The sequence below is a fragment of the Eublepharis macularius genome, chromosome 13 (genome assembly GCF_028583425.1).
Source record: "Eublepharis macularius isolate TG4126 chromosome 13, MPM_Emac_v1.0, whole genome shotgun sequence".
Taxonomy (NCBI): Eukaryota; Metazoa; Chordata; class Lepidosauria; order Squamata; family Eublepharidae; genus Eublepharis; species Eublepharis macularius.
The window spans coordinates 31,312,769-31,336,226 of NC_072802.1; positions in this window are offsets into that span (position 1 = coordinate 31,312,769).

Consider the following 23,458-nt stretch of genomic DNA (forward strand, 5'->3'; position numbering starts at 1 on the left):
CTTATATAATTCCACCCTCAAGCTGTTTGCTGATAACAAACGGCTCATTTTTTAAAAATTGTGTTTGGGGGGTGGAGTTCAAAGATAGTGCATACTTTTCAGATGGCACAAGCTTGCCTCGTCTCGTTAAATCCTCGAAGCTAAACAGGGTCAGTACAGCTTAGTACTTGGATGGGAGACCACCAAGGAAGTACAGGGTCGCTATGCAGAAGCAGGCAATGGCAAGCCACCTCTGTTTGTCTCTTGCTTGAAAACCCTATAAGGTTGCCACAAGTTGCCTGTGACTTGACAGCAATTTCACACACAGCTAATGTACCACTGCCCTGGATAGCCTGTGGCTAAAATTGCTCAAGAATACTTCAGGACTATAGTGTTCTCCATTTTATGGATGATTGTTACTAAATGCCTGTTTTCTAACGCTCTTTGTGATTTTTGACCCACCCCATCCAGAAGGTTGCTCAGAAGGTTAGGAAGTCAGCTATGTCAAGTTTACCTCTCTCTCTTTTTTTATCTGCGGTCATTCATCTCAATTAGTTTCCATTCAGTCTTTTTAATCTTATTTGCAAGGAAAGGCTTGATACTCAGAACTCTTGCAGTTTTTAATACAAATATCTTAGATCATAAATCATCCCTTTTTTCTTGGTACATTATCCTGCTCTTGTGTTCTAATTTCTAAATGTTCTTTCAGCATATGATGAGCTGCTTGCTGTTCCTTTCCAACCTAGAGTATATTATTTTTCATACTCTGACATGCAGAGCCATCCTTTTGATAGAGCAAATTAGGGGGAGGGGTCTCACTTGGGACCTACATGTCGGCATCTTCTCAGGCTATGCCTATTTGTTTCTTCTCAAGGTGTTAGCGCTTACCTATAAATTCTTTCACAAGCTAGGACAGGATCCCCCAATGTGGTGCCTGAAGACTCAGTGGTCCACTTTCCTTGTGCCCACCAAGTGTTTTTAGAAAATGGGCAGGGCTAGGTGGAGAATTTGTCCAGAAGGGCTTTTGATTGGCTATTGGAGATCTGATTGATTGTGCAGATTTTTTTGGGAAAAAAATTATTGAGTTTTTTATAATATATAGGGAGGGGTTACAACAGGCCATAAGCATTTATGAGATTCACATACAAGATGCATAATCATCCATCTAAACCACATTATATATAAAACATAAAAACACATTATATATGTAATTAGTGCCCCATATACCTTCAAGATTCCCTTTTATTAATTTCTATATTTTTTAATCCACTTACTCTGTAGCTTATATTTCTAGTAATTTTTTCTTTTGTGCATATTACAGATAGATCACATTTCACCTCTTTTACCTTTTACTCAGGGATCCTAGATCCATAATCGTTCTAGGAGTGGGAGCTGGATGTAGCAAAACACAATATGAGCAGGACAGTAATATACATCAACATAAAGATAAGAGCAATTTTTATATTAATTTCCTCTCTTTCTTATCTGTTCTGGCCATGCCTTCCAAACTTGTCTGCTTGTATTTTCATAATAGTAAGGTTATAGAGGCCAAAACAATGTTATATTCTATTTTTTAAAAAAGTATATATACTATTTTTTTAAAGTATATATACTTTCATCTATTCTATTTGCTTGGGTTTTCATATTGATAAGACTAGAGTGATCACATAACTATATAGTTAAAACACAATTTTACCTTTTAAAGATAGTAACTCCTTCATCTATTTTATTTTGACCATCTGGACTTATTTACTTGGATTTTCATACTCATAAGGTTAAGAAGAGCAGGTGGTCATTTAGCTTAGCCAGTATTTTATATTTTTAGAAGGAGTACAGTCTAAGTACATTTAATAAACTCCAAAGACCCATTAACATAGACTATATGGTGTTATATAAAAAAGAGAAAATAAAGAAAGAAGGGAAAAGCTATTTAAGTAAGAGGTTGAGTCTGCATTAATAAGTCAAGGGCCGTTTCCACACGGCTTACCTGCTTGCGTTATGTCCTGGCAGATCACGCAAAAAACACGGAAGATCGCGGTTTTTTGAGCGAGATTTGCACGACGTCACATGACGTCACGCAAATCTCGCGCGAAAAAGCACGATCTTCCGCATTTTTTGTGCGATCTGCCGGGACATAACGCAAGCAGGTAAGCCATGTGGAAACGGCCCTGATATGCCCCAAGATTCTGATTGTTGTTTTTTCTTCTCCATGAAAAGTGGTCCATCCAGTCCTTAATCCCTCTTTCCCCTTTCAGTATTGGCATGCTTAATTCTTTCCATGCAGATCTGCTTTTTTCTTCTTCTTTCTTCGTAAGATGTAGTACATCCAATCCCTAATCAATCTGGGCCACCAAAGGTAGATTCCCTTGTCTTCCAGCCATTTCTGAAGGAGATCAGTATGGATGTAGTTTCTCCTCTGGTTGTTTTTCTGTTTTAAGATCTGCTGCATTATTTTCTCCCCTTTCTGTGTTGGGCTGCCTGTTTCTCTCCGTGCAGGTCTGATTCGTGGCCCCGCCTTTACTTTACTAAAGTTTTGTGTCTTGAAGGGGACGTCCTGGTAAGATCATCCATTTTCCAAAGTGTGTCACAGAGTGATTTTCCCCTCATTTGGCTTGATTTTCCTTTCAGTTAAGTCTGCCCATCCAGAATTTTTTTCTGGATTGTGATTTCTTGTAATCTCTTTATCCTTTTCCACTCCAAATATCGCATCAGCTTTAATTAGTAACTCCATCATTATTTTAGACATTTCTTGCAAACAAACAAGTACCTCTTCTTGCCAAGAAACCATTTCAGAAAGTGGTAAAAAGCTTTATTTTGGTTAATTATTCAAAGATCTATAGTATTCCAGCAGTTTCTGAGAGAGTCATTCCTTCCCCATCTCTGCCCCTCCCAGCTCGCTTGGGCAGCCACTCATAGTTAAGCTGAATTGCCCTGTAAAACCATAAATCTGTCCACTTACTTGATGGAAGGCTGTGGGGTCAGTTAAGCTCTGTTAGAATTGTTTCTTTTTATCTGCTTTGTTAAGAATCTGCTTGATTTGCTGTAGTTTTTTTTGGCCGGTTGGACTCCCGGTTTCACAGCTAAGTAGTCATGTTGGCTCCTTCTTTGGTCCTCACTTCAGAACCAGTATCTGGGCTTCAGGAGGTTCGCCAGTCCCCCTAAGCTCTTCCACCTTGTTCCAGCCTGCCTCCCCTCTCCGGGGGGAGGGCTTGGGGGTCCGATCTCTCAGCTCCCAAGGAACCAGGAAGGTCACGACAGGGAGCTCATAAAACTCCCCTCTCATGCTTTCACTGTCTCATTCTAGAAGTCGGTTGTGCAGGTTTTTAAGAACCTGCACAACCGACAACAGGTGCAAGATTAAATAGCACAAGACCAACACAATACATAAATGAAAAACTTATATCATTAACATAAACATTAACACAAACTACACTGTCCTGCTCCAAGTTTCTCTGGAAAGGGACAGCATCCTTATTGGCTTCACCTCCTGCCTGCATTGGCTGTGGGTGCTGCTCACCTGGGACTGGCTCAGTTGCTCAGCATCCAGGGCCGTTGTGATTTCAGATGGTTTTCTGTGGAAGTAGTTCTGTCGCTGTGCCAGCAGTCTTTGGTTCATCATTGGGGTTTCTTGACCTTTCAGTTCATTGCTCCAGAGCGCAGACAATGACAGGTAAGAGAAAACAAATTTGTATTCCTAAAGAAGGAGGGGAGGGAGACTCAAGTGAGAATTTGTGTCCCAAACAGGGTTATTAACAGTTTTCTTTTGTTTTTGCAAACAAATTAATATAAATTGAAGAATTCATCCTGAGCCATGGCCAATATGACTCCATCATCTTTTCTCCTCCCTCATTTTTTAAAAACTTTTTTGTTGTTTTCCTCTTGTGAGAATGCAATATTGACACAAAATAATACTCCTTTAAAAAAAAATTAAAATGGCCCTTGACAGTTTAATGACACTGATCATCTTTGCCATTTGAACAACAGATAACAGCATAATCCAATTTTCTGTTCTCCCTCCAAGATCCTTTGAAATAATATGATGCTTGCCTCCCTGTGTTTTAAATGCATGATACCCTTAGCCTTAGCCACTGCTGTCAATTACTAATCTTTTATTATTGGCTGCAGGGAAAGATGAAAGGAAGAGCTGAAATGTAGCTGACAGTTTAGTTATCATATCTGGAGTAAATGAAAAGCATGGCCTGAATCCATCAGAGACGATTAGGTAAATATGAGAAAATTACGGATGTCCTTTTACACATGTAAATTTCAAGCCCGCCTTTAAAAAAAATGAGGTGTCTCATCAGTGACAGATTTCCCTCCTATTCCACAAATTTCTTGGGAGATGCGTGCCAAACGGCAAAAGGTAACTTGAGACATTTCTTCCCATCAGCAGAAACAATTGCAATAACATTGCTTTTACCACTCACCTCCAGAGAGACATGAAAATGTCAGCTCTGAATAAATGTACTAACTTCTTAAGTGACAAATGAGACTGAAGAGCATCTGGCTGCAGTTCCTATTGGGACAAAATGTTAATCAAAGGGAGGCAGACCTTGAACCGATACGGGAGAGATGCAGCAGCCTAGTGCTGTTTGCCTTTTCACCCTTGGTGCTCAGAGATATGAGGTTAAGCTCACGTCTCCGAGGGAGTATTCAGAATGAGGATAAGACTGGATCTTGCAGTAACTCTCTTGTCCTTACCACATAATCACCCATCCTCATATCCACCTGATTCATACAAGGCTTTGCATGGTGCAATTGTGTCAGTACATCATTCACAATCCATGCAGATTAGTAGCACTCCAGTTTGGGGCTCTCATCCCTGCTGACTCTGAGCCTTGAATCTTACTGGATGACCTTGGATAAGTCACAGTTTTTCAGCCTGCCATGAAGAGTTATGGCAAAAGACAAAAAAGGGCAAAGCCCCTCGGAGGGAAAACAACAGTATAGAGACTAAAAAATTACTGTTACCTATTAAGTTTACTATGAAGTGCAAAAAGTGCAACAGTGCTCAGTAGTAAAAAGTCACAATACCAATGAACATATAAATCACAGTATCAATGAATATACTGATTCACCCATTTTTAAGGACCACTTTTATTTAAAATACAACATTAACTATCAATATGGCAATGGTCTAACTCGCAGTACAGGTCAAGCCCTGGGGTTCTCACAAACCTCCGACTTGACCTGTCTGGGTGAGCCCCACAGCCCTGGGTGTGAGCCATCCATGCTCATACACACAATAGCTTAGGGTTGACATTGGTGGAATTAGCCCCATATGGGAATCAAAAAATGTATGTTGTTTTTTTAGAAATTGTCATGGTCAGTATAAGCCTCTGAAAAAGTGTCACACATGAAACGGGAATATATTGCTGGCACACGCCTGTCGGCTCCACCCAACTTATGGATAAGAAATAACAACAATGGCTTGTGATCCAAAGATTTATTGACTTTTTGCATGTCTTGGCAAGAAGGAAACAGCTGCTGGTCTTTCTGTGAACACCCAGCAACAGAGGAACCTTCTAAACCTAAAGGAACAAGACAAAAGGAAAATATTTTTGGTTATAAGGTTTAGGATTGTACATATATTTGTTCCTTACCTATGGTGTATGTTCTACATGACTGATTCTATGACTTCTATGCATTGCATGTGATATTCATTATAGTAGCTGAATCAGTATATTCATTGATACTGTTCATTGGTATTGTGACTTTTTACTACTGAGCACTTCATGGTGACCAGCTGAGAGGACAGACTGCTACTGGGACCCCCTGTACAAGTCCTTTCCTTGGGCTTCATGGCAGAGTGTTTGGAGCTTTAAGGGGAGAACAATTTGCCTGGCTGGCTGGGTTTCAGCCATGAGCATGGATGGCTCACACCCAGGGCTGTGGGGCTCACCCAGACAGGTCAAGTCGGAGGTTTGTGGGAACCCTAGGGCTTGACCAGTACTGTGAGTTAGACCATTGCCATATTGATAGTTAATGTTGTATTTTAAATAAAAATGGTCCTTTAGTACCCAAGCCTTATGTCTGCCTATTTATTCTGAGTGGGGGGGGAGGTAATAAGCCATCCAGAAATATGCTATCTGGCAATGAGGAAGCACTCAGGGATGGAGTCATAGCTCAGTGGGGCACTTCCTTTGGATCTTGTTTTAATGGCAAAGTTTTCAATAGCTGTTTCATTTTTAACAATTTGTGTACTTGATTCTCAGAAGAAGCTTATACCTTGGAAACTCTCATTGGTCTTTAAGGTGCTACTGGACTCAGACATTACTTGGCTACCCACCTGAAAATATCAGGTGATAGATCTCTGCCTAAATCTGAAAGATTTGCAACCGGTCTGAGGAAGCAGTTCTGGGCTAGATAGACCAACAATCCAACTTCAAGGTACTAGTTGGGGTATAAGTTTGTTCAAGGTACTAGTTCTAGTATTTAAAGCCCTCCATGATCAACGACCTGCATACCTACAGGACCACCTCTCCCATTATGCTCCCTGTAGGGCCTTGCACTCTGTGGTTAAGCAGCTTTTGGTGGTCCCCAGCCCAAGGGATATTCAGCTGGCTTCAGCTAGGGCCAGGGCCTTTTCTGCCCTGGCCCCTGTCTGGTGGAACACTCTCCCAATGGAGATCCAGGACCTGTGGGATCTTTTACAGTTCCTCAGGGCCTGCAAGACGGAGATGTTCTGCTGGGCCTTTGACTAGGGGCCACTATTTTGTTCCCCCCTTCTGACCACCATACCCTTCCATTTGCAGCTGCCCTGGAATTACATCATGGTGGTGCCCATGGTTTATGGTGATTTTACAGTAGCCTGATTTGTTTGGTGGTGTCTGGATTTTTATGCTGTTTGGATTAATACTGGATTTTATGCTAACAGCAATAATGTATTATTGTATTTTAACAGTATATTTTGTTGGAAGCTGTCTTGAGCCCGCTTGCAGGAAGGGCAGGGTATGTCAAATTAAACAAACAACAAACAAACAAACATGGAATTGAAAGCTTCACATGATCAATGTCCTTAGGAAATGAGGCTTTTTCTTACTCCCACAGCTGGAGACTCCTTAGCTCTCCATGGCAATAGAGGTGAGAATTTAAGATGGGACATTTAAAACAATATACTAAATTTAACTAACGTACAAAATTTGACTTCCAGCATGCTGAAATGTCTTCCTTTGCCAAGCCCAAATCAGGAGCATGGGGAAAGTTCAAATTGCTGCCTGGTTTTGCAGTTTGTTTAAACCAGAAAGATTTTTTTTTAAATATAAAAGAATGTTTAGCTGGCTTTCTGTTGGTAGTTTTTCTCTCTTTTTTGCTGTCAGCAGTGCTTTTGATGTGGCATGTCAACTGATGATGTTACGTAACACAATTCCCATACAGTGCTTCAGTGAACAGGAAGGAGGGAGGGAAGCTGAATTGACAGAGATTAGAGAGGATAAGAAAGGGCAAATTTTCTCTGTTTTGATGACAACCAACAATGTTTCTCTTGCCTAAGCAGAATTCATGGTGTCTTGGCTCAGGTGCAAACACAGGATGGTAAAAATAGCAAATGCATGGCAGATTACTTTTGGAAGTAGAAAAATAGGAATGAAAGTTACCAAAATGTTTGAAGAAGATAGCAGGAAAACAAAAACAGGTAGCAGGCAACCCAAATAATGAAATTTATAAGAAAAAATATTCAGAAAGGGGTTGCTTGTTTGTTTTCACAGAAATAAATCTGAACACAGAATTTAATTTTCAAATGTTACTTTGAAATTTACTTTCAGGTGATAGTCTAGCATTTTGGGCACAGAGAGGCTATACAGGGGTACAATGTAGTCTAAGAAACTGCAATATATTGCAGAAACTTAAGTTGCAAATGGTTGGCATTTACATTGATGGAATAATTTAATATGGAACATTTCTGTTAAAAGCCTACCCTTGTTAGCAGATTGCAGAATCTAACAAATCACACTCAAGGCAAATAGAAATATATGTATTGGGTGTCGGATTGGTTTTAAAATACTCTTGCTGTTTCATTCCCCAAATCTGTTTAATTTTTGCTGCTCACAAATGCGATGGAAGGAAGGAAGCTTGTGGTTATTTTTTTGGCCAATTTCTGTTTCCTTGCACTGATTCCCCCCACAAGAAGTACACATTTTTCCAACATTATTTATGTATCAATAAATCATTGATATTCATTATATTCAGACACACACACACATAAAATGCACATTGTACATATCAATTGTATGTAAAATGGACATATAACATGGATACGCAGAACAAAAATCTACCAAACCAACATTGAACACCAGAGAAATGCAATCATGAGTTATCAAAGCAGAAATGAATATAGAAAGAACCCAAACAGGCAATAATTGCTCATCCCAAATCAGAATAGTTGCATAATATTATTCATTGGAATAGGTAGCACTGTAGAGCAAAGGAATTTAATCAATGAGTTGTTGTAAATACTGTTTTTTGCCAGGTTGCTTGAACTCTGTTCTGGTCATTAAAATCTGAACATTGTCATGTGTCAAGACTGAGTCCTCTAAAAAACCTGACCATTCATATAGGATCCTCTTGCTCTCTTGCCTTATACATCCCCACAGCCCTGCCAGGAGTGCAGCTGGTGACATGGGATGAGTGGTTTGCACTGGAAAACTTTATGGGACAGAGCACAAGCAAGGAGGAGGGAAGGATGTGGCTCAGGACTAGACCAATTCCTTGTATCTTAATAGCTTGATATCTTCAATTTTTAAAAAAAATATTTTTAATGCAGGTTGCCCAACAAACATTAAAAAGGGAAGGAAATTTTCAGTGCATTAAACAGGACAGATGTGGACTCCCAGCATTGTTTCATCTCTAGCATGTGTTTGGTCTTAATGAAGAGTCCCTGGATTTCCTCCTTTGTTGGCAAATAATCTTAAAATGATATTTTCATCTGAGCCAGTTAAGCCTTTTTGATTGTTTGTTTTAGGAAGGGATTAATTTAATAAACATTCACTTTTATTTATGTTCACACCACAGGGAGGCCTAATTAAGGTTTATTTCATGCTGAGGTAATTATGAAAGTTTTATTCTTGCGTTACTGAGTATAGCGCTTCTGGGAGGTACCACAAATTGGCAGAGTCCTTAAGAGAGGGGAAAAAGAGCCAGAGAGCATTCTGGGAATGTTGTAGTTATATAACCCCATGAAGCTGCCCAGGTGAACTATTAGTTCATCTAGCTCAAGGCTGTGTAAATTGCCTGGCATTGTCTGTCTGGGGTCTTGGCCAGACGGGGATCTTTCTAGCATCTGCTACCTGAGAGCTGAACCACAAGAGATGAGTTTAACGTCAGCGCAAGTTTACCTGGGAAGTGAGGGGATTCTGAAGCTGGCAGGCAGCTCTCACAGAGAGGGGAAGGAGTCTCCTACACTTCCCAGGTAAACTTGCACTGACGTGCCAGATGAAATTTGTGTCTTGTGGCTCAGCTCTGAGTTTCTTGTACAGGGCATGTGATGGATTGAATCTGGGACCTTCTTCTTTCAGATCTTCTGTATATGCTCCAACTAGGGTTGCCAAACGGGGGATCCTCCACTCCCAGCCTCTAACCCCCACTGTCATTCACTTGGCCAGTGGGGGGAAAGGCCTGGAGAACAGGTCCAGGAGGCAAAAACTCCCAGGCCTGCATGCTCTCATTGGCCATGATGTTACTTCCTTAAGTGACATCTTGGCACTCATTTGGTGGGCATGCTCTTGCACTTCATAGAGATGGAAGCAATGATATCACTTCTGGAAGCAGATTGACAAAAGTAGGTGCCAGGTCCCACCCCCTCTCCTGCTGAGAGGGTAAAGAGACCAACTCTAGCTCCAACACTAAGCAAAGGCACTGTTGCATCAACAATGAATTACATACATTTCCACAGAACTCCTTGTATGCTATCTTGAGTTGATATGGCATTTTGGCTGCCTTACATACTGAAGCCCTGGTTGTTTTCACTTTCATGTAGAACTGTGAGTTTCCTAGACATCTGAATGGCTGTGGCTTCTTTTCAGGATAGACTATCACCAAATGGTCATCATAAAAGCAAAAACTAATCCATAAAAACTGATGTTTGTATGCACAGGTTCTTGTCTCCTCCCCCCCCCCATTACCCAATGTGGAGGCCTCCTTGTGAGTTGGGGGAATCAGCATACAAGGAGAGGCAGTGGGTAATTTAGCAAGATCTCCACCTATGTATATGAAGATTGTCCCTGCTAGAGAACTCTTTCAATGAAGAGGCAGATGTTTCAATCAAAAGGGTTTTTAAATTGAAAATAATAAAAACCAACAATATGCAAAGACACACATGACATACTCTCAGAGATAAGTAGAAAACAGTGGTGAAAACTGGATAGTGTGTGAGGGAGTGAGTGATCGTTACCATCCAGAAGAAAGCATCTGGGAGAGAGAGTGTGGCATGACCAGCATGTCAATGCAGAAGAGCTTGGACAGAGGTCTGAGGATGGATTCTGGATCCAAGAGCATGCATACAGCTATGTCAGAGGGGTAGTCCAGTTATACGGTGGAACATATCCTGGGGCAAGATTGCATCTTCTGCCTCAAAACAATTAATGGGTGTCCATTAAGGGACAAAGAACTGGAAAGCTGTCTTTGGGGTGAGATGATGAACTGGTGAGCTGTCTCTGAGGTGACACAATAAACTGGGAAGGTTTGATAAAGTCTTCCCGGGCAACACTAAAGTTATCAGTTATGGTTGATGATCTGCAACGTATGGATGGGTAAGACTATCAGAGCCCTGAGTCACCTGAAAATCAGAGTGTAGATAAGGCAAGATGAGTAGAGTGTGTTACAGTGATTAATTCAGGAACTTTGGGAAGATCCTATTGTCTTAGGATATTTGCACATCTCTGGGGTGTGAAGACTGAAAGCTGGCCTCGCCTGACATCTCATATGCTAGTAACATTCTGTCTCCCAGCTGGGATCTGGCTTCCGTATTTCTGCCTAGCTTGGGCAGTATTTGTGTTTAAAACACATACAGAGAGGGGCTTATGGCATAGACATATTCATAAGCCTTCTTTATATCCTGAGGACAAGACTGACCACCAACACTTCTTTTCAGGTGCTGAAGCAGCAATGGGGAAGTGTTTTGGCCCTGAAAAGATGTGGGAGGAACGAGGGTTCCTGGGGCTGCTGTGCTACATGTATGCTCTTGATTGGGACCTCAGTACAACTTTTAAGGAACCACAAATGCTTCTAAAATGATATTACAGTCATGTAATGGACCTTTGGCCACTATCATTTGTAGTTTGGCTCTCAGTTATAGAATCATTGTGGTAGAGTTCATAAGCCACTTCCTTACAAGCCATCACAGTAGATTGTAAAGCAGTGCAGATATTGTGTTCAGGGAGATTTTGCTTTTACCTTTCAATGGATCATAGCCACCTTTCCAGATCACTTAAGACAGAAATATCTCTGCAACTCCATTTTTATATATCTGGTTCCAAGAAGGGACCATGAAGTAGTAAAACCTGCACAAAAGATGAATTTTCATCAGCTGTGAATGTATGAATCAAAGGGAGTGACAAACGTGAAGATGAAGATGTCAAGGGAAACACGTGTAAAGGGTAAGCAGACAAAGCAAACTCACCTGGAATGGAAACGTGCGTGGCATCTCACAGGGCTTGCACTTTTCCATGTAGAAAGAAAGGGAGGGGAGGAACCAAGGACAAAGACTCAGATAAAACCTCTCCAGCCAACTAGATGCTATCCTTGTTGTAGTCTTGAAAAATGTACTTTCCTGGCTTTGGAAAATGAATGTAGTTTCTCAGTAAATGTACACTGATTTATGATACTTAAACATACACACAACTTCATTCTTTTGCTTTGCCAACATGGTCAGGAAAAATGATGCTAGGAGAACTGAAAAAAAACATTGCTGCCATTCAGGATGGAAGCAGACAATTGATTTAAAGATGACTGAAGCAAGGCTTTGCGTCCCATAGTATATGCAGATGCAGACACACTGTTCTTTTGTCTTTCATCTCAATTCAAATCAGTTTTGCAGGTTTTTGGAGCATTCCAAAAACCTCTTTATTAGTGGACACACTTTGCTCAGCAATCTCTTTCTCACAACACCTGCCAACCCTCTGAAGAATTCCACAATCTGTTTCCATCCTCAGGCTCCAGTTTGAGAGGATCAATCATTGTAGTCCCAGAATGCAACAGGAACAACTTATTCCCTCTTAACTTAAAGCATGTTACATTCTGACAGCTTTACTCAGAGTCATACAGAGCATGGTTGTACATGCTGCTTTTTTTCCCCCTGTGCAGGAGGCCTAAACTCCATGGTAGAGCATTTGATTTACATGCTAAAGGGGTTAAATCCCTGACATGGCCAGAAAGCTCTTTCTCTGCCTGTGGCCCCGGAGAATCACTATCAGTCAAAGAAGACAATCCAGAACTAGGCTAATTCTTTGCGGTGCACTGAGAGAATGCACTTAAATTTTGTCTATTGGAGGTTCTGAACTTTTGTTGCTTCTGGTGGACTGACTTTTTTGATGAAGTGTCTATTATGAAACAGTTTGATTATTTGGCTGGCCACTTGTTAGGCCCGATCCTCCGTGTCTTTCCTCCATCTTCACGGCTCCACCTTAAAAAACAGAGAAATTATATAATTAGTTCTTCGAATGGTTGGAATATTTACCTGTTGAAGTATGGTCTTCATTTGAACATCTGTCTTTGGCATGACCATCTGAAAGTAAGAGAAGAAAAAATATATTATCGGACTATATTATTACAAAAAGGACTATTGATCATCTTTTGGATTCAGCCGATATTAATGTGGATTTGTATCGTAATATTTATTGTGTTCTATTTATAGTAATTGGGACTTCAAAGTATTTATGAGTATTCATTGGAGTAAGAGTCACTTTGCTCATTTGAATATATTTATAACTTATTTATACTTACTAATTCTGTTCTATTATTCTAACCCCCGGGTGTGGTTTTTTCACCAAATTCTCTGAGTTTCATTACTGGAGGTGCCTCCTGCATTTTTGCTTTGTGGCCCTGGAGCATCACTACCAGTCAAAGAAAACAATCCAGAACTAGGCAGAACAAAGGTCTGATTCCAAATAAGGGAACTGCATGTTTCTAAGTCCCCAGCCAATGTCTCCTCTTTTTCTTCTGGCTGCTGAGAATCATGTCACAACAAACGTCTTTTCTGCTTCCCGCAGGATTTGAAGGCTCTTCTTGAAAGGGTTGAATCTAGCAGTTCTGTAAATAGCACGACAGAGCCAATAATTTATACAACTATCAGGAGAACAGAATCTGAGAGCTATGAGCAAAGCAGGTGTTACTGACGGGAGACAGAAATGCCATTTAGAATAGCACAGTCCAAATGGAGTTGATTTGTGAAACCAATTACAATAATCTTGGAGTATTTTTGCTGTTCTTTTTTTTTCATTCTCCAAAAGAAAACATTATGAGTGGAGCATTATTTGCTTTAGTCAGAGAGAAGCTTTGCAGCTGAATTGGATAAAATGATTTAGTGAACTCATGTGTGGATGCTTTTGTTTTACATAAGGAAATCTCTAGCCATTTGCTTGCCCAATATCTGTATTCCAAAATTCAGTTGTTTGAGAGACAGGAATATAAACAGATTTTTTTAAAAAAGAAAAAGACAAAGCTAGAGGAAAACCCTCTGCTTTTAATTTGTTTAATATTTTGGGTTCACATTGTTAAAATAAAAAAAACACTATATTTTGAGTGCTGGCATTTTAAATTCCAAAAGCTGTAAAATTACAATGTGTAAAATATATTTTAAAAGGTAGAACTATTTCTCGATGAAATATAAGGCTATTTAAAGGAAAGTAATGTAGTGAGAGAAAGATGATGCCTTAATCTTGGCACAATTTAAAAGGAAAATGCTAGAAGAAATGCTATAAAACAGAATGGATAGCTCAGCATAAGAATATTTCTGTTCATTATAATTTTTCATTTATCAGCTTCAGCTTAATGGTTTCACTCGAAGCCATTATGCAGAAGGAAGTCTCACTTATTTTACTGGAACTTCTTTCTATGGAATGGTGTTCAGGGTTACAAAAGCAATCTTAACTGGGTTTTGTTTTTTTGTGGTGAGGAAAATGCACAGGGGCAAATTAAGAAGGAAGCCAGCTATGGGGAATATCTACCCTTAAAAATGCTGTCCACACAGCCAAAAGAGAAAGAAGCAGCCCCTGTTACAGCAGCCAAATGGGCTGTCTGAGGAAAGCAATGATAAGGTTTATTTGGGAGATTAATTTAATTGAATGGGTTTTGTGTTTGGGGTGCTTGCTTGGAAAATCAATTTATGTTTAAAAGTTATGTTTCTTTTTGGTTCTCTCCTTTGCTCAATAGCACAATGACATACTATGATAATTGTGTACCAATATAAAATTGACCCTTGCCAATGAATGAGTTTTTTTTTTAAAGCTAGTTCTTTTTAAGTTGAGCAGGAGTCCTGTTCTGCATTTTTGTGGAAAATTTTTGCCACCATCCCTCAACGCTAATGTAATTTAGTGATTCCTGTTTTCAAAAATCACAAAATTTCTGAAATCAAACAAATGATTGTTTGTTCGCTTGTTAAATCTATACCCCACTTTTCCACCATGGTTGGTTTCCACAGTGGCATACAATGATGAAAATGTGACACAAAGGTACAGTATATTAAAGATGTGTTGATGACAGTCTTTGGGTTGGTGACAATCTTTGCTTGCTCTTGGTAGTTGGTTTTAATTTAGTTGCTTTCAATTAACTTAATTTTTGGCACATTCTGTACGGCACACTTTAAGCCAGTGATGCTGAGCATACATGCTAATTGGTGCTCAAATGGCTTGGGGTCCCATCATTTTGCACTGCATGACCTCAAGGTGGCTTGTTGTCTGCTGACAAGTTGAGATGTGTATGTTTGGAGCCACATTTTGTGGGGGCTGGAGCTGAACCCATCATCCCACCCAGTCCCTGTATTTGCTGATTGGGCTAACCCATGCCAACTGGAAAGGAATTCTGGGGAAGTTCTGGAGTTCTGGGGGGAAACATTTTGTGCTTTTTGTGCTTATTTCATTCTCATTTATTTTTTAAAGCCAAGCCAGGAAAGGGTTAAAATGCTGCTGCTTCATTCCCTCCTGGTAGCTTCCTTGCCACTTTGTTTCACAAACTGCAGTGCAAAATGCTTGTTTTTTTTTCCTCTTTGGCATTAGGAGAAACCCCAAACATGCTGGGAGGAAGGAAGGGAAAAGCAGCCATTTAACCCTCTCCTGGCTTTTAAAGCTAGCAGGGAATAAACAGCAATGTTAGGACTCATTCCTGGCTTTAAAAAAGAGAGAGAGTGCTTGTGTGCGTACCTGGGAGGAAGGAAGCAAACAAATAAGCAGCCTTATGATCCTTACCTCACTTTACTGATAAAAATCATGGAAAAGGAGTTTAGAGCTGAGGACAGTGAGAGCGGTTACTGGTGGACAAACCAATAAACTCCTGGGGGAAAGGAAGAGGGGAGGCATAAGAAGGAGGAGTTTTTAATTCTGCACAGACATGAGCCAGCAGCAACTGGGCAGTGGCTTCAAACAAATTGCAGAATGTGCACAGGCAGAAAAATGAGGAAAAAACAGCCCAAAACCATTTCTGCTTTCTATTACTCCCTTGCATGTGTGGAACTCTGGAGAACACGAGAAGCAGAATAGATTCTGAAACTCTGTAAAGTGACTGTGCGGAAAATACCTTCATTACTGGCAGTCTTGAACTGTCTTTTTAAAAATCTGGCAGTTTTATAGTGCAATCCTAAGCAGAGTTACTCAAGTCTAAGCTTATCGATTTCAGTGAGCTTAGACTGGAGTAACTCTGCGTAGGATTGCACTGTTTGTGTATTTTTATTGTTGTAGTTTTATATACCTTGTAAGCCACCTTGAGTTCTTGGAGCTAATAAATGTTTTAAAAGGAGAGAGAGAGAGAGAGAGAGAGAGAGAGAGATTTTACTGTAAAGTTTTATCTGCTTTTATGTGGTTGTATGTAAATTAAGATGTTGTGCTCCACCCTAAGCCTGCTCGGTGGAGAGGGCGGACTAAAAATCTAATCTAATAAATAATAATAAATAATAGATGAAGGTAGGGTCTGGGGTTGGCTGATGGTTAAGATGTCAATTCACAGAAGCAGTTCTTCTGTTAATCCATAGAATATGTGCGGTCAAAATGCTTTCTTCAACTTCTTGGAATATACATCAATAAAGATATAACAAACAATAGGTGGAAATAACTTGGATCAATTGAAATTGTCTGTGTCAGACTACTACTGCTGCCACCTCTGCAACCAAAATTTCTGTAAAGGTTTCTCTTATCAACTCCAGACTGTGGAAGTGACTTTGGTGTTTCTGCACTTCTTACCCAAGGTGAGATTTTCCTCTTATTTGACTAATTTTGTCCTTATTTGTTTGTTTTTATTTACTTAATCTTATTTATAGTTCACCTTTCTCAGTGAGACTCAAGGTAGATTACATTGTGTAAGTCAATACAAACATTGGCTGGGACACTGAATACACAGTATAATAGGGTAGGATAGCAGAAAAGTGAAAACACGCAGAAATCTAATACAGAGCTGAAGAACAATTGAGACAAAAAATAATGCTGAAACAAAAACATAAAACAGACAATTATCCAGTAGGAGCATATTTGCAGCCCCAGAATAGGCAGTTCAGGACCAACTGATAGGTGTGGATTTTCCCATTCTGGAAGTCTTCAGGCAGAGGCTGGACAGGCAGTTTCATTTTTCCCTTTTGGCTAACAAAGTCATGATTTTTATTTATGTCATCTTCTCTTTTCTTGTACTGAATTCCGCCCCCCTCTCACCCCCGATTTATTCTTTTTCAAAATATGTATATGGGTGAAATTCACTCTTCAGGTATGTATGAAATTCAATATTTATATGAGTCTATGGGAATGGTTGCCAGCTCTAATATCAAGGCTGAGGCTTAATAAGGTATGTTGTTAACTAAAATATTGCAAAACTGTCACACCAGCCAAAAGTACTTAGGGATGTGGCCAATCCTAGCAAAGGATGTCTGAGATGGATCAACTGAATTGACCAGATTTGCATATGAAATGTGTATGCAGAGCGTAAGAATGTTTGATGTCCTATAACAAGCTGACAGCCAAGCTAGAGAGTCTACACATACTTCAGGAATTCAGTAACAATAGAATAGGCTGATGACTGGAGGGTCTGAGCAAAGTTCATATTGCTTTAATATGAGAGCCAGTTTGGTGTAGTGGTTAAGAGTGTGGGACTGTAATCTGGAGAGCCGGGTTTGATTCTCCACTCCTCACTTGAAGCCAGCTGGGTGACCTTGGGTCAGTGACAGCTCTCTCAGGGCTCTCACAGCTCCACCCACATCACAGGGTGATTGTTGTGAAGATAATAATAACACACTTATTAAACTGCTTGTAGGGTGGCGATAAGTTGTCCTGAAGGGCAGTATATAAATTAAATGTTATTAGTATATTATTAAATGATCAGTGGCAAGCAAGTGCACTTTAAACATCTGTAACACTTTTTTTTTTCTTGCATCTGCTTGCAACATTCATTACAGTCTGGGCTTGGGACTTCTGACCAGATTCTGTGAAATATTGTGATACAAGACTGCTTTGGTTTGGAGTTTCTCTCTCCCTGTCAGATCCAGTTCTTCTCCACAGTTTGACACTGAGAGATCTCGGTCTTTCAGTGCTACATCTCTGAAGATGCCAGTCACAGCTGCTGGTGAAACATTAGGAACTACAATGCCAAGACCATGGCGATACAGCCCAGAAAATCCACAACAACCATCGTTCTCCGGCCATGAAAGCCTTCGACAATAGATCCAGTTCTCTGTTTTTGTATCAGGCCAGTAAACAAGTTCCAGGACATCAGAGAGACAAAAAAACAGGGTCAGCAGAGGAGGCACAATAAAATCATGCTTAAGTGCGATAGAACGTTTACTCAAACAGAAGCCCCTCATCGCCCTGTATATGGCCATGAAATGCAACTCAAGAACCCTCCAGTGATTAATCAAAGTTCCTTCAGCCAAAATCAAAGCCTGTCACATTATAGCATTTTTTCAGAGGTTCCATATGTGATAAACCTCCAGTTTATTTCCTTCTTTGGACTGCTGGACTCATTTATTCAATTCACACTATTTGAAATGTCTACAGAAAACCTACTTTCCAAGTCTGCCTCCACACATAAACCCCGGAAACCTACTCACTTCTTTACCTTATGTGAAAATATTCTCAAGACCCTAAACTCCGAAGTTCATACATCAGATCCCCCATCCGCCCCCTCTCCTATTGTTCCAAATTTGGAAAGAAAAATTGTCGCTTGAGTTTCTGCCATGTGTCTTATAACCAAGGAAAGAATCCTTTCTGACTAACTTCAAACCAAACTACCCATGTATGTGCAGCTGCTTAAGTTCCCCTCTATCGTGGCAGCTAGAGATGCTTAATCACTCACATGAACAGGCTGATTTTTCACTGGGCATTTCTACAGTTTATGAACAGCTCAACTTGTTTGGTGGGTATCTTTTTCAATGTATTTAAATGGAACTGTGCTGTACAATAAGCAGCATTTAGCACATGTACATCTCGATGCGAATTATATTTCTCCCCTCTCTTCTGTGCATCAGCAAACTTGCCATTCCTACACCACCACAGTCTCAGAGTCTAGTGTTATATATCTCTGTTCCCTTTAGGGCCAAAAACAACTTTGAAGGCCCGAGTACACCATTGACAGGAGAGTGGGAAGTCTTAATTTAAAGTCATGCATTTTCTGGTCCAAGCTGCAGTGTAATCCTAAAAAAAAAACAATGTTTTTCATAGATGCTTGAAACCACCCTCTTTTAAATGTGCTATGTCTAATCAAGGTGGCCAAAATGTTCCCAGGTTATGTAGCATTAACCTTTGCTGATTGCTTGAGACCACAGTTCAGCCACGTGAAACCTTAATATTCTCTCTGCCGAACTTAGATATTACCCACTTTATTTGATTTACATAAATTTTGGTTTTGGATGTTTGTCATAAAATAGAAAATATCTTAATAGAGAGAAGCAGACGCAAATAACATCCCAGGCTGAACATTCATCTTTAATGTATTAATATGTGTTATCTAAAAAGAAACATTTTTCACTGGTTGATTTAATTACAGTTTTCATGACTTAGGCACTAAAGGCAAAAAAAGGAATTTGTATATAAAATTTTTATGAGAAATGAAAATATGTCTAATGTACTCTCTTCCACAAGTTTCCAGAAAGAAAGCTAGCTTTTTGGCAACTCACAGTGCCATTCAAAGCAGAGTTACACCCTTCTAAAGTTAATGGGCTTAGAAGCGCATTACTGTTAGGATGTCACTGTAAGACATGGAAAATCATAAATGGCTGATTTACTGTTGCCTCACTCAATCCACAAAGTCCAGAGGTTAGACAACCAGCACAATGTCTTTAGGTCATATGCAAGTTCCTCCTACATCCGCACACCATGCATAATTATTGTACTCATTTGCCCAGCACAGTTTGTTAAGAGCAAAGGTCAACCAACATTCCTTAGTCCAAAGACTTCAGCATAAACCAGGGCTAAGATCCAAGATTTGCAACTAATTGTATATATCTGAGGGGCCTTTAGATGTCTGTCCTCAAGCCATGAGGCTCCGTATTGCTAAAACTTAGACAGTAAATAGCTTCTCTGGGCTTTATAACACCACTGTTCATGTCAAAGACCCTACTGGGCAGCCAAAGCCCATTGGTTATTTAACACAGTGCTTTGGATCCATAGTGATATGTCAACACTGTCTTGTGCCATGTACCCTTTTATTCAGGTTTTACGGTTTGGAAATAACTGCCACACCATGATCCTATCAAGGCAAGAGATAATTTGAATTGGAATCTCTACTTCCTTTGAGGCAGAATCCAATAGTATGAATGCCTTGATGTGGCACAGCCAAATGGTTGAGATCACAGTTTACCATTTCCCATCATGTGAAGCAACTAAGGGCCCAATTTAAGTAAGATACTGGCTGGATGGAAGGTCTTGTCCACTAGCCAAGCCTAATTCAATAGCCAAACAGCCACTTTGAGTGCCAAATTGGTTTCACTGTTCTGGATGCCACTTTAACAAAATGAAACAGTGAATTCTGGGTGAATTTCAAGCTTGTTTGTTTTATTTTGCACACCCACAGCTGTTAATGCAATCTTATCAAACATTACTTCAAAGGCTCGGTTTAAGCATGACTCTGGGTAAGGTAAAAAACTTCCCCATATAACTTTTCACAGGCTCAGCATCTTGTTTGAATCATGCTGCAACCCCACGCAAAGCATAGAAACATAGCACTGGAAGGGACCCCAAGTTTCATCTAGTCCATCTCCCTGCACAATGCAGGAAATTCATAGCTATCCGTACCCCCCATGACCCCTGCTCTATGCCCGGAGGAAAGCAAAAAACCTGAAGGATCCCTGGCCAATTTGGCCTGGAGGAAAATTCCTTCCTGACCACTAAGTGGTGAACAGCATTACTGTGGGTTTATAAGAACGGCCATGAGAGCCTTGTACTGGCTCATCTCTTCATGTACTACCTCTCCCTATCGGTGTACATTCATAGTAGTTCAAATAATAACAACAACAACAACAACATTCAATTTATATACCGCCCTTCAGGATGACTTAACACTAGAGATGGGCATGAACCAAAATACGAACCAAAATTAAGCACAAACCAGGCTGGTTCGTGTTTCGTGAACCACAGTTCATCAGATCCCATTTCTGACAAACCACCACAAACTTTAGGCTGGTTCGTTTTGGTTCGTTTTTTGGTTCGTCACTGCAGACAGCCTGATGCCGATCAATCAGTTTCCTAGGCGACAGGGAATGGACTTCCTGCAGACCTTTTGCTGACCCGGAAGTGAACTTATGCTGGCCCAAAAGTGACTTTCTGCTGACCCAGAAGTGATCATTTTCTGACCTGAATGTGACGTTTTTACAAACCGAATGAACCGGTTCATGAACCAGGGCAGGTTCATGAAAGTTCATGGTTCGTGAAATTTGACAAACCATGAACCACATGGTTCTGGTTTTTTCCCGGTTCGTGCCCATCTCTACTTAATGCCCACTCAGAGTGGTTTACAAAATATGTCATTATTATCCCCACAACAAAATATCCTGTGAGGTAGGTGGGGCTGAGAGAGCTAGAAGCTGTGACTGACCCAAATTCACCCAGCTGGCTTCAAGCGGAGGAGTGAGGAATCAAACCTGGTTCTCCAGATTAGAGTCTTGCACTCTTAACCACTATACCAAACTGGCTCTCATATCATATCTGTCAGCCTCTTCTTAAATACCTCCAAGGAAGAAGAGTCCACTACCTCGCAAGCTAGCCTGTTCCACTGAGGAACAGCTCTAACTGTCAGGGAGTTCTTTCTAATGTTTAGCCCAAAACTCTTTTCCTTTAATTTGACCTATTGTTTCTGGTCCAACCCTCTGGGGCAACAGAAAACAACTCTACTCCATCCACTATGTGAGAGCCCTTCAAATATTTGAAAAGGGCTATCATATCACCTCTCAGTCACCTCTTCTCCTGGCTAAACATACCCAGCTCCTTCAACCTTTCCTCATGAGTCTTGGCATCCAGACCCTTACCATGCTTGTTGCCCTCCTTCAGACACATTCCAGCCTGTCAACATCCTTCTTAAACTGTGGTGCCCAAAACTGAACATAGTACTCTTGCTTTGGTGGCTTTTAGCTTCTTCAGCCTCCACATCACCAATAGGCCTCCCACTAAAAGAACCACCATCAGCACCAGAAGAATAATGGGGAGGAGGAGCTTGATTTTGAGAGGAGAGCTTGGGGTGTCCTCAGTCAGTCCTGTGTTGGAAGTGTGGACAAGTTCAAAGGAGGAGATATTCCATAGTTGAGGTGTAACTGCAGCAGGTACTAGTGTTTCTGTCCCATTTCTATTGTCCTTCTTCTGGGCAGTTACCACAAAAGGAAATCACAATTCAAAAGCGAGAACATTCCCAATTCATCTCAGGCATACATCAGGGACAGCAACCCCTAGTACTCCAAGGTCTAACCGGAGCACAGTGATGCGATACCATCGCTTTGCGTGATCTGGACACTATATTTCTGTTGAAACAGCTTAAAATCACATTTGCCTTCTTAACTACAACATCACACTGCTGACTCATGTCCAGTGTATGATCTATTAAGGCCCCTAGATCCTTTTCGCATCTACTACTGCCAAGACAAGTTTCTCCCACCTTATAAGTATGCCTTTGATTTTTCCTACTTAAATGCAGAACTTTACATTTATCAGTTACACAAGCAGTTACATGTTCTCAGGAAGCATGTTAGCACAATACATGGCAACGTGCATTGTAGTTGAAATGAGATACTGATCCCATGCAAAAACAGGACAGGAATGGTCTTGGACTCAACAGCATTATGGTTAAAACAGGCCTAATTAAAGCATCCTCAATAAGCTTTCAGTTGAACATCTGAGTTCCCCAAAACACAATTTTAAAACTACCATCCTAAAGCTTGGGAGTACACAAAAAAAAAGAAGAAAGAAAATGTACATTGTAGAACAGCACTGCCATAGAAACTTCCTTTTCATCTTGTGAGAATTTATTCTTTGATTAACCTGGCTGTCTACCTTCATTACAGACCTCGTGGTATGTCACCGGTGGTATTATCCTTCTTATCCCAGATGGCAGGAGGTCTCAGTAAGGATTGAACACATTTGTATAATCACCTCCACCTTGTCTCTGCCATTAATCCTGCTCAGAATTTCATTGTGTCCTCTAAAAATTTTGGGGAAAGACGAGTTTTTTCAAGAAAAAGTCAGTGTTAACCTCCAGCTTCAAAGACAATTCAGATCCTCATTAATTACCCAAGTAGACAAGAAACAAGGGGGAGGGAGTTTTCCTGTTTGCATACCTTTGAAAATTTGTTACAATATGGGTGGCAAGAGATTGTAAGTAAAAAAGAAAAGAAAAGAAAGAAATGCAGGGTTTTTTTTGAAGTGCTGAGTAGCTTTCATCCCTCCTGTACTTGAACCCCCAAATTTATCCATTAAAGTCTCAATTTTTAGCCTTTTATGTTAATAAAGAACAGCAGGATGTTGATTATATTGATGGGATTTTCTAGTTACTCCGTTATTTTAACTCAGATTGTAAACTCGGGCTGCATGTAGAGTTGATTTGTTTTTTTTTCTCATTCTAAAGGAGCTGTTAAGTCACTTTAAAGCTATAATGCATTTTTATGTTTGTGCAGATTATTCTTTAAAAACCCAGGGTTTGAAGGTTATGGTAGCAGGGAGTTCAAAGGGCAGCAGAAAGCCATATATTGGGGGAGATGGAGAGGGAAATGTTGTTAGGCACATTCTAAGTCCAGGTATGCAAAAAAAAGAAGATTGACTCAATTTAGGTCTCATATTGAGGAATACTATAAATATTTGGTATTGCTGAAATCTTG